This window comes from Nycticebus coucang, chromosome 6 (assembly GCF_027406575.1).
Source record: "Nycticebus coucang isolate mNycCou1 chromosome 6, mNycCou1.pri, whole genome shotgun sequence".
Classification (NCBI taxonomy): domain Eukaryota; kingdom Metazoa; phylum Chordata; class Mammalia; order Primates; family Lorisidae; genus Nycticebus; species Nycticebus coucang.
This window is the reverse complement of record NC_069785.1, coordinates 13,375,081-13,387,756: the sequence shown is the minus strand read 5'-3', so window position 1 is coordinate 13,387,756 and position 12,676 is coordinate 13,375,081. Positions and strand designations below refer to the sequence as shown.

Here is a 12,676-nt window from a genome sequence, read left to right as displayed (position 1 = left end):
ATTGAGCTCAAGTGATTCTCTTGCCTCTGCCTCCCAATTAGCTGGGATTACAGGTGCCCGCTGTAACACCCAGGCATTTTTATTTTATTTTATTTTATTTTGTTGCTGTTGTCATTGTTGTTTTAGCGGGCACGGGCCAGGTTTGAACCGCTAGCCTCTGTGTATGTGGTCAGCACCCTGCCCACTGAGCTACCGGAACCGCCTAGGTATCAACTTTTAGAGTTGCCTTGACAAAAGACTTTATAAGGTCTTTTAACATTTTTTAGGGTTATGAAACAATGAAAACCAAGCTGATTCCAATTAATATCTTATTTTGAAGTTAAAAAAATTTCATTGATTTACATGTCTTCCTTTTACTCATTCTTTTAAGTTTAATATTGATCTCGACATTTTCTGTCAGTACTGATTTGATGTGACTTCAATATTTTTCTTCCAAAATTCATTAGGAAATGTTCTCTTTTCTTTCATTTTAATTCATAGAGTTTTCATTCTGCATTGTTTTAAAGCTTTTACTGCACAGGAAAACTTGAATAAACTGTGGTTCATTTATGTGATTTTGGAGTTATATACTATAATAGTTATAATATTAGGAATACATAATTTATAACTTGAATGATAAAATATTTCAATTTATTTAGACAAAACATTGCAAGGAATAATTTAATAAATGAGCTACCAATTCAGTGAAAAGGCTTTCACTGGACTACATAGGCAATGAATGTCCTTATTAGTGGAAGTGTAGGCTAGTTCTTTTATTTATTTATTTATTTTTATTTTTGATAGATCATAGTTTATTCTCAAAGGATGAAGACCAAAACAACATTCTCCTATTTAAATAATGCTAAAATATGGTTAGCTAATTGCCAATTTGGGTGACCTGAAAACATATGACAAATTTATAGGATTGTAGTCATAATGTTTATAGTATGTGTATAAACCCTCATTTGGATAATCATAAATTCATAAATATCAGAGCAAAATAGGTATAGTATTGGTAGCCAGGAGAAAGAATACTGGATTTGGCTATTAAATGATTTCAGCATGAACTTGAGCTTAGCCCCTCTATTTGTTCTACTCCAGACAAGTCACTTAATCTCTACCACAGTTTTCCTATTTGGAAAAGGAAGGGATTGGATTGATTCAGTGAAGTACCTTCTAGTATTAAAAATCTGTGAATCCATATCTGGTTTTGTTTTGTTTTTTTGAGATACAGTCTTTGTTACCCAGGGTGGAGTGCTATGGTATCAGCTGAGCTCACAGCAACCTCAAACTCCTGGGCGTAAGCAATCCTCGTTCATCAGCCTCCTGAGTAGCTTGTGACTACAGGCATGTTCCACAGCACTTGGCTAATTTTTATATTTTTAGTAGAGATTAGGTCTTGCTCTTGCTCAGGCTAGTTTTGAACTCCTAAGCTCAAACAATCCTCCTCCCTCAGCCTCCCAGAGTGCTACGATTACAGGTGCAAGCCACTATGCCCAGCCTCCCTATCTAAAGTTCTTTAATTTATTTCTCAAATAAATGCATTTATTTGGAGATCATGCTGTAAACTGGGATTTCCTTTATAGAACTGCACTTCATACCATGCTATAAACATGCAAATAAAACTGATGTAAAATATGCTTTTAAACTATCATCATTTTTTTAATTAATTTATTTATATTGTTAAATCATAGCTGTGTACATTAGTGCAATCAAGGGGTACAATATGCGGGTTTTATATACAATCTGAAATATTCTCATCAAACTGTTCAACGTAGCCTTCATGGCATTTTCTTAGTTACTGTGGGTAGACATTTGTATTCTGCATTTATCTACAGTGCATCTATCATCATTTTTAATTGTAAATATTTAATTAATGAGTACATAATAGTTATAATATTTATAGGGTACATATGATGTTTTAAAACAGGCATACAATGTGTAATAGATTAATCAAATCAGTGTGATTGGGGTAACCATCTTATCAAGCATTTGTCATTTCTTTATGTTTGGAACATTCTAATTCTACTCTTTTATTTATTTTAAGGTATACCCTACTTGTTGATTATAATTATTTTCTTATGCTAAAAATATATTGTTCATTATTTTTAACTAACATATTTTTCTGTCTATTAAAACTGTCCCTCTCTCTACTACCCTTCCTAGTTTTTAGTAACCATCATTCTATTCTGTCTCCACGAGATCAGTTGTTTTAACATTGTCACTACTTATGAGTGAGACCTTGTGAGATTTGTCTTTCTGCACTTGACTTATTTCACTTAACATAATTTTTTACAGTTCCATCCATGTTGCAAATGACAGAATGTCATTCTTTATGGATGTATAATATTTCATGGAGCAGAAATACCACAAATATACAAATTCTTTATCCATTCATCTGATGAGTGTCCATAAACTATTATGGTTTTAAAACTAAACATTTAATATAAATGATAAATATTCTTGATGGGTTTATTTTGTTCAAATGGATTGAATAAAAATTCTTAAACTACATGAGGCCAGTGACATCCAGACTAAAGATGTTGCTTTCATTTCCAAGGTGATCAAAGATTCTTTGAATGGCTTTCTTTCCCCAACTGAATTGCGATATGCTTGATAAATTAAAATTTTGTACATTTAAGGTATATAGCAAAATATTTTGACATATATGCATCCATGTGAAATGATTATCACAATGGAGCTAATAAATAATCATTAACAGGATCTTTTTCAAAAAATGGTTGCAGTTGATTTTCTATAAAGAAATTTTCTGAACAACATCCTTGAATTATGGAAAAAAGTATTTTCCATGTTTATTTGTCCCTGACTGGTTTTGCCAATATTTCAGTGGTTCTTTCATCAGGGCCATTAGGAAGTCAAGAAAAAGAGTTTGTTTTAATTACTTCAGAGATGTCATACCAGAAGAATAGGTTGTAAAGATGCAGGATCATAGGACAAGGTATGTAGATTGAAGAGTAATCTAGTTGAATTACTTTCCTGACAGCTTGGTTTTATGTTTTGAGTCTAATAATAATATTGTTATCATTATTTATTATATAATCATTATATAATTATTGTCATTATTATATATTAAGCACAATAATATAATTATATGAGAAATAACGATAATATTATTTTGTAATAAATTATATAATTATTATTATATAATTATATTAATTCATTATTTATTATATAATTATTATATAATTTTTATTATTGTCTGCACCTCTGATGGTTATGTGTCAGGGACTATTCCAAGTTTCTTACATGCCTTGTCTCAGTAAAGTCTCACAAGAAACTTGAAGATTGGGACTTACGATCTTCTCATGTTATGTGGAAAAGAAGTTACATAAAGTCTAGTAACTTTTTAGACTCTTAGCTGACAAGCTGCAGAATTGTTATTTGTTCCTGAGTAACCTGTCTGCAGAGAATAACCCCCAAATACCATGCTGCTGCTTTCTGGTATTGTGCCTACCACTGTGAAAATGATCATTCTAAATCTTCTTTTAACATGTTTTTACTTTGCTTAGGAAATTTTACAATTTCCCCTTATTAGTGTGAAATCAAAAAACATGGATTCAAATCCTAGCACACAACTTCTTGTTTAAACCTATGTTTAAGGCCTACCCTAAATTTATACATAAAATTCTGTACTATATTTATGCTGTTCAAGGTCCATTATAGAATTGAATTAACAGAAATGCAATTACAGAATAGCCTATTATTTAGCAAAGTTGTAATGATTTGGAGAAGCCCTGTACTTCTAGGGCTCTGTGAGTCAGAACTGAAGCATTGCATCATTCTCCTTATCACTTATAACATTAATTTCCTTCTACTTTCTTCCTGAGGATGGAGTCTATCAGCTGATCCCATGGTCTTGTAATTGACCTGCGTGATTAATTTGAAATTCAGCTATTTCATTATAATGGGAATCTACTGCTTCAGGAGAGAACCACATAAATCATTTCAATCTCTGTTGAAGGTAGATATCTAGTTAATTTCGTTCTTTATCAGAAATAAACCTGCAAGAATGCCTATGCAGGTGTTCTTTTCCAATTCTTCAAAATTCTCACTGATGGTGGGCTTCCAAATGCCAGGCTATGAGAAGGACTGAGGCCAGGGCTTTGCTAGTAGTTTTTTCATACACTCTGCTGAAGCCTGTAACTTTTCATATTTCCTTAAGAAAAACAGATTTTTCAAAAATTAAAAGTTTGCCTGCTTTTGTCTTTTCAAGTTGGGATTAATTGCCTGTAAGAATACTAAGGTTTTTTTTTTTTTTTTTTTCTCAGAATTCTCAGAGGAGTAGATAAGCAAAACAAATAAAATTATGGTTATATTGTTCATCTTGGTTAATTATGGAAATATTATTTTATTTGCTCTTTATTATTCCTATTTTCACATGTGTAAAAGGAGTAAAATTTGTACATAGATTTATTTTGAGGATGATATAAGAAAAAATAATCAAAATTAATTTCTGGGATACTAATCAATGCCTCTCTTTTCCCTACACGAATGATTTATAACTTGTCATGTATATCTTCATATCAATTAAAATTTCAAACGTGTAATTTTTTAATTTGTTTAAATTCCTCACATTGATCAGGAAGAAATTCATTCTGTGTCCATTTTGGCTGGCCTCTATTCCTTAGTTTACCATTGACACAGTAATGACTTCAAATTTGGTTACAACTTTTGAACTGAATTCTTAGAAAACTATCTAAGTGGAGCCTTTGTATAAACTAAGCAGACCACATTTCTAGTACAATTTTCACTGACTTATAAGTATACATATAAATGATTTTTCTCCGCAATAAAACATTATACAAAATTTCGTGACAGGAAAAATTCTTGAGTTCATGATATTTTTTCCACACTAATAAATTCAGAATTCCCACTAAGTGTCCATTTATCTTTTCATGCCCATACATTTGTTGAAATCCTACAATACAAGTTATTATTAGTCTTGATAAACACTTATCAACTTTTGAATAGGTGAAAAGCATCACACAAGGTGGGTTAGAGATAAGCATGAAAGATCAGGGACAGAATATAGCTTAGGAAGACCATCTGGAGTGTCTGTTGAAAAGACCCCAAAATCCTCAGACCCCTCACAATGCACACAGTGCAGAGTTAGAAACAACCTGGGGGTTTAAATAGAATGTTTAGCAATAAGACTACCCAGAGCTAACATTTCTGAGTCCATTGGAAACAGCCTTGGACACCTGTGACCCATGGGCCCCCCAGTGGCACCCAGCACCACCTGTGGTCTGAACTGAATGTTTAGCAATTATAAATTAACACCTGCGCATGTCAAAGTATAGAATGAGACCAACAGAGAGAGTCAAGGATGCTAAAAACTTTACTCCCTAAGCATTGTACCTATTTATTTATTTATTATTTTTTTTACATATACATGTGTTTATTAGGTTTCCACTTTTTGCCTTCACAAAATTAAAATTTAATAAATTTTAATAAAGGCTTAAAATTTAATAATTAATAAATAAATTTAATTTTGTAGTTTTTTGGCCTCATAATTATGACATTGTTCTTAAGATGTTCTCTTTTGCTTTTTTCTTATTACATCCTTGTTCTTCACCGTCATGGTAAAAAATAACTCTTATCCTTATGTCGAGTAATAAGCTTAGAGTTTCTCTCTGTTTATTAACTTTTTGTTCCATGTTACAAGTATACACTTTTCATGTTCGATAAAAGATCCTTGAGGTTTTCGTACTGGGCAGCACTTCCTTCCTGCAATCTGAGCATGGGAATTACTTGCCTTTCTGAGCCTTGTTGCAAATAACTGAGTGTGAGGGTTTTATTTCCACACCATCCTCTTACCAGCTTATCCACAGGTAATGAACAGGCCTTAAGAAAGATAAAAACATAGGTAAAATGATGACTTTGTTTTTTTTTTTAAATGTAAGTTATCTTTAATGTTATACAAAAATTGATGTTTTGGGGGATTTAAAGGTATAAGAAAGGAATAAAGTAAACACCAATAAACCTAACTGAGGAGTGTAGTAATTGAGGCCTTAGTATTGTAAAAGAAGAGAATACATGTATCAATTAATTTTGAAATGATAAATTGTATATGTGTGTCATAATTTCTATACTATCTCTAAGAGAATTATCTTTGTTTTATGTAACTATAACAGAATTTATAAAGAACTGAAATTTATTTCTTATAGTTCTGATGTTGAGAAGTCCAAGGTCACATTGTTGGCATCTATTAAAGACCTTCTTGTTGAATCATCCCATAGCAAATGGCAGAAGGCAAAAAGTGACTTTGTTGAAGGAGGTGATAGTCTAACTAGGTGCAATTGGACTAATGAACTTGCATTATTTTATATTACAAAGAACATAATATGATGGATAAAAAAAAAAGATGGATAAAGACAAATATCCTCAAGATTAAAAAGGAAAGGTTATTAATAGGTGGCAATGTGGGGAAAGGAACAAAAAAATTAACTCCCTGAAAGAAATTCTCTTTTAGGTCCAGTGGCAAGGATAGTTAGGGTTAGGTACAGAGAGAGGAAGTAATCTCCCATTAAGGAATTCCACATATTAAGATTAAAAGTCTGAAATGAAGAGGATACATTCAGTGCCCATTAAATACATGGAATCTGATGGTTGTGCATTTCATTCAAAGGAACACACATGGATAGTCAGTCACTAAAGTTTTCTCATCAAATAGATAACATCTTTAAATGTCTACCAATTTTAAGCATACCTAAATAGTAATAGATGAGAAATGCAGAGCAGGAAAGAGGAAGTAAGATTCTCTGCAACTTCAAATTACTTGCTTATGAGAATTTAAATGTGATCCCAAGTCTTTTTAAGCTAATTGATCATTAGTACAACAGGTAAAAGTGATTAGCCACGTATGCTCATGAGTATTATGGAGAATGTTATTTCAGCATGTAACTCACTATTGTAAAGAACGAATTTTACAATGAATTAGCTACCTAAACAACAAGACTTATGGTTTAAGTATTTGATGATTTACTACTAGTACTACATCGTCTTAATTATTTCACTATCAGGTTTATTAAACAATAATATGTTAACTGATATTCAGAATGTAAACAGCTCATGTTTTATTGAGTTCTAAAGTTGTGTGATTACCATTTAACTATGTGAGAAATTTTTATAAATTCAAGTTCTTTAAAACAATTTCTTGAGTACAGTTGTTTTCAAAATGAAAGAGGGTCTGATTTGCTTTAGAAATCTACCTTTTAGTGTAGACATAAAGTCTTTTTTTAATGATGAGAAACACTAGGTTGTGATTTTTAAGGATTTATGCATATGATGATAAAAAATCTAAGCATAAGAAGAAGGACGTGTCTATAGGAGTTATTTGATATGTATGGTCAAACAATACTTCTTAACAAAGCTTTAAGTTGTTTTCTTCAAATTCAGAATTTTAGATCATAAGACCAGACTCATCCCGTTGAAATAAAACTTAATAGAGGATCTACCAAAGATCGCAGAGTAGAAGGAGACCACATATCACTCACACTGAGAGCATGAGAAGAGGCAAGTCAATGTTCAGCTGTAGATGACTTGTCTGGACAGAGGGCCAGTATTCAACAGAGAAGAGACAGGAGAGATTGAAAGCAAGAGAGATGAAAGTAGAGGGACCAGTGTGGCAGCCAGGAGAGCTTCCCAGGCCCATGCAATGGGAGGGTACGGTGGAGAGATGTTTGGCACCACACACTCCCCTTGTGGACCTTGCAGTCTGAGATGCTGCCCTCGACCCCTATAGGCTTCTGAACTGATGCGAGTGGCCTGGAAACTACACAGTGGCATTTCTCAGTAGAGGGAGCATCGCAGGGTCCCCTGGGATTCAAAAGCTCTGTATGGGGTAGCCTGCACCATTCGGGGAGCCTTCCCAGGGGATCAGCTTCACGATTGCTGCCTCCTTATCACCAGGGAGGGTGGGGAAGCCAAGAGTTGTCCTGTGGCCCAGGATCAAGGGCCACTGTGCCACCACTGCTATCCCCGGCAGGGGACCTGGTCAGGAAAAGACAAACCCAGCTGCCCACCCCTGCTAACTGAGGTGAGCTTCCCTACCCCATGGAATCATCTCAGTAGAAGCAGAAAAAGCATTTGATAAAATCCAACACCACTTAATTTTAAAAACCCTTAATGAACGAAGCATAGAAGGAACATACCTCAAAATAATAAAGGCCATATATGGCAAACCCACACTGATATCACACCAAATAGTGTAAAGTTGGAAGCATTTTCCCTGAGAACTAGAAAAAAGACCAATATTCTCACTATCCACCACTTCTGCTCTCCAAAATACTAGAAGTTCTAACCAGAGCAATCAAGCAAGGAAAAGAAATAAAAGTCATCCAAATTGGAAAAGAGGAGGTTTCCAGGATAGATAAATAAAAACAGTAAAGTCTTTGATTAAAAATTAACAGACACAATAGCATTTGTACACACTAACAACAGCCGAGAATCAAGAATTTAAAATTATTTATAATAACATAGAAAACTATAACTGGGAATTATACTTAACCAAGGTGGTGAAAGATCTCTATAGGTGAACCATAAAACACTGATCAAACTGTTTAGTTTTTTGCTAAAACAAATGGAAAAAATCTTACGCTCATGGATCGGAAGAACCAATACTGTTAAAAGATTTACATTGCCGAAAGTGATTTACAGATTCAATGCAATTTCCCTCAAAATATGAACATGTTTCAAAGAATTAGAAAAAAAAAATCCTAAAATGCACGTGGAATCAAAAGAGAGCCCTAGCAGCAAAAGCACTCCTAGGCAAAAAGATCAAATCTGGAGGCATCATGTTACTCACATTATACTTTCAGTTGCTGTAATGAAAACAGCATGGTACTGTTATAAAAGCAGGGTCTCTCCGCCGTACCCTTCAATGGAATAGGATAGAAACCCAGAACTAAAGGCACATATGCATGACCAACTTGATCTCCCAAAAAAACAAACAATATACAGTAAAGAAAGGAATTTCCATTCAAAATGATGCTGGGAAAACTGGAGAACAACATGCAGAAAAATAAAAATGAATTCCTGTCTCTTATTATGTACCAAAGTTAATTCAAAGTATATAAAAGGCTTAAATGTAAAACCTGACACTACAAAAATTCTAGAAGAAAACCTCGGAAAAACTCTTCTGGACATTGACCAGGGTTATGGCCTTAATTATGGCTAAGATCCCAAAAGCAAATACAACAAGAACAAAATGAACAAATGAGGCTCGATTAAAGTAAAAAATGTATGCACACTAAAATAATTAACAGAGTACATGAGCAACATACCGCATGGAAGAAAATATTCACATGTCTTTTGTGTAGGAGGCAAAGAACTAATATCCAAAATCTACAAGCAACCCAAATAAATCAGCATCGTTAAAAAATGGGCAAAAGATATGGACATTTTTCAAAAGAAGATACACATACGTACCTGGCAGCAGAGATACCCTGATCCCGAAGGTGGTTTTCCTGAGGCGAGGCTTATCCGTTGTACTCCAGATGTGCTGACCCCTGCGATTTCCCAAATGTGGGAAACTCGACTGCATAATTTGTGGTAGTGGGGGACAGCATTCACGCTCTCCCCTGTAAAAAAAAAAAAAAAAGAAGAAGAAGAAGATATACAAATACCTAACACAAATGATGAAATGTTAATACGCTAATCATCGCATAAACTCAAGTTAGAATCACCAGTATAACCATCTTACTCAAATCAGAATGGCCATTGTTAATAAAAAGGCAAAGTGCAACAGATGTTGGCATGGGTGAGGTAAAAAAGGAGCACCTATCCACCATGGATAGTAGTATATATAAGTATAAACAGGGTGGGAATTTCTCAAAGAACTAAAAATAGACCTACTATTGATCTGGCAATCCCACTACTGAGCATCTACTCAGAGGAAAAGAGGCATTATATAAAAAAAAGACACCTGCACCTGAATGTTTCTCACTGCCTAATTCATAACTGCAAAGATGTGGTAACAACCTAAATGCCCAGCAGAAAATGAGTGGATAAAGAATGTATGGTATACACATGACGTGGAATGCTATGCAACCATCATAAAAATGAAATAGTTTCTTTTGTAGCAACTAGGAGGAAACTGGAGTCATTATTCTAAGTGAAGTGACCGAGGAACAACCACCCTCACAATTGAGAGCTAAAAGGTGGGGTAATTATGGTTCTACAGAATAACTTAATAGACACTGGAGACTCAGAAGGGGGCTGGAAGAAGAGTGCAAAATAAAAACAATGGGATAGAACAATAGACTGGATGCAATCAGAGAGAGAAGGAGAAACGTTAGTGATAATTCCAAGACACTTGTCCCAGCTACTGGTGAGATGAAGTTGCTTTTAACTGAGCTATGAAAACCTGCAGGATGCCAGTGGTCTTCTGTTGGCTCTCTCATGCTTGCATCCATTGCTGTTTAAAAACAATATAGGAAAGCATCACAAGAACGGAAAAGCAAGTATCTGATGTACTCAACACTAATATGAAACCAACAGATAAACAACGGTGTGCCCATAGGAGAGAAAAACACAAATTCAAGTGGAGGGGGGACCAAAAAGGAGAAAGGAGAGGAGGGAGGGTGATCGGTGAGCTCTGACCTGAGTTTCACAACGTAAGGGTACACAGCGCACCCTCTGTACAACGTAAGGGTACACAGCACACCCTCTGTACAATGTAAGGGTAGGCAGTGCACCCCCTGGGTGAAAGGCTCAACCACAACATGAACTATAAGAAATGCAAACCATGTAAAATAATCATTTGTATCTTCATATCAATCTGAAATTAAAAAAAACACTTTAATTGAATTCCAAATAAATAAATAACAATATACACTTCTGTTGTGGACAATAGGTTTTTATCTTAGCCTCATTCATTTGGAAATGCATTCCATGATCAGTTTGGTGAAAAAACGAACAAACATAATTTCTGATCGACAGACTTGATGGAAGAAGAAAATCAATTATATCAGAAGTCTTGATATCAGTCAATGATATCAAAACGTCAGTGACTTCTTTGCTAAAGAAATATAGAAGGTAGCAATTTTTAAATTATTAGTTTCATTAGTTAATAGAGCATTATATGATGGAAAATGTTTATCCTCTCATTTAATATTTTAATGTATTTTATTGCTATTCATTCAGTTTATAATATTTAAGAAAAAGTAACAAATGAAAGTGGTCAAAATGTCCTGCATTGGCTATTTAATATTCAATATCTAGGAAAAGTCTTAAAGTCACCAGAGTTTACAGTGGTGCACTCATCTATATTCAAGGTGAATCAACATTCAAAATTATGATGTGTAAGATGTGACCGGCCATCTACAAATGTTTCAATCAATTTCATTCTTCAATTGATATCAAATCTCAAATCTAAAATTGCAGATAGATAATATTGATAAGGGATAGGAAGACCTGATTTACAGACTACATTTTCACCAGCATTCCCTTAGTTATTGGTATTATCTTCTATTAAAGAAATATTGAAATGCTTCCCTGTCTCCCACTAAAATCGGGTAAATGAATAAAACCTTGAATCAGTATCATATATTATTTATATGAGTGAATATTATAAAATATAATCCATGGTATGCAAAGCTTATTTGCTAAAAGTTAATCTTATGTAAGAATGTAAGAACTTCAAGTTTTTATTTTTATGTTCATTTTAAAAATGCTTATTTGAATTCAAGTAATTAAAAATAAACTCTTCATTCCGCATACTGAGGTAAGGCGGAGCTTCTGGGTTCTTGGGAACAAAGCAAACTGAACATGAGACTCCTCAGAACTACTGGGAATAAGGGATCCTGTGGGGCCAGACACTGCCCACGTGCAGCCCCAACTCTAGATTCCAATGGGTATTTACTGATATTCAAACAAAGAAGAGAAAAAGCTTCAAGGAAAAAGTTATAATAAATGTGACACTGTGTAGCAGGATGTGCAGGAAGTGAGGACCGTTTTCCTGTATCCAGCATGGGAAACTGCTTTGACACCGGCTGTTTATTGGTCTAACCGGTATCTGCCTTAGCCTTTTCTGCCTAGCTGAGGGATTTATTTGTTGTGTACCTGGTTGCAGCTGTTGCTGCTAACTCACATGCCCTATTCTGCTGCGCATGTGACTACAACTTTGTTGAAATTCCCATGCCCAGCCTGTGTCCCAGGTCAGCAACTGTTGTTGCTGCCCTGGACATGCTGTTCCCTTTGCCTATATTGAGATATCCTCATTATGTGTTTCAGGGAGAATGGGGACCAAAGACCCCATTCTTAGCAAGGGAAAACACCCCCAGAAAAGGAAAAACAGAGAAATAAGCAGAGCAAGGCAGAATAAAAACAGTTTAGGTGTTTTACTTTTAAACCAGCAGCTAAATTACTTCTTTTGCTAGAAGCCTGGCCTACAAGGGCTACAGCTTGCAAACACCCCTGCTGGGTCTGTAAACACGCTGAAGGGGAATGGCCGTAGAGGAGCTATGTGCTAGGGCTGGGGAGGACATTAACCAGGCCATCCCTGCCCAGTCAACAGTCAAAGCAAATACCCACTGTGGGGATTTGTAGCATGGCCAGGGCAGAGATTAAGGGAACAACTTCAGCTCTGAAACATGGGCAGGAGGGTTTGTGCCCTGATCACAGAGGAAAATGCCCCAGGTTTGGAGAGCAGAGGAAAATTCCTCTCTTCTTCCAA

The 12,676-nt window shown here is 34.8% G+C and overlaps 1 non-coding gene across 1 annotated transcript; it reads left to right on the top strand.

The window, feature by feature from the left end:
* Nucleotides 1-9,421: 9,421 nt before the first annotated feature.
* Nucleotides 9,422-9,584, top strand: LOC128589560 (U1 spliceosomal RNA). Its single transcript, XR_008381102.1, has one exon. It is a non-coding gene; the product is annotated as a U1 spliceosomal RNA (small nuclear RNA).
* Nucleotides 9,585-12,676: the final 3,092 nt, after the last annotated feature.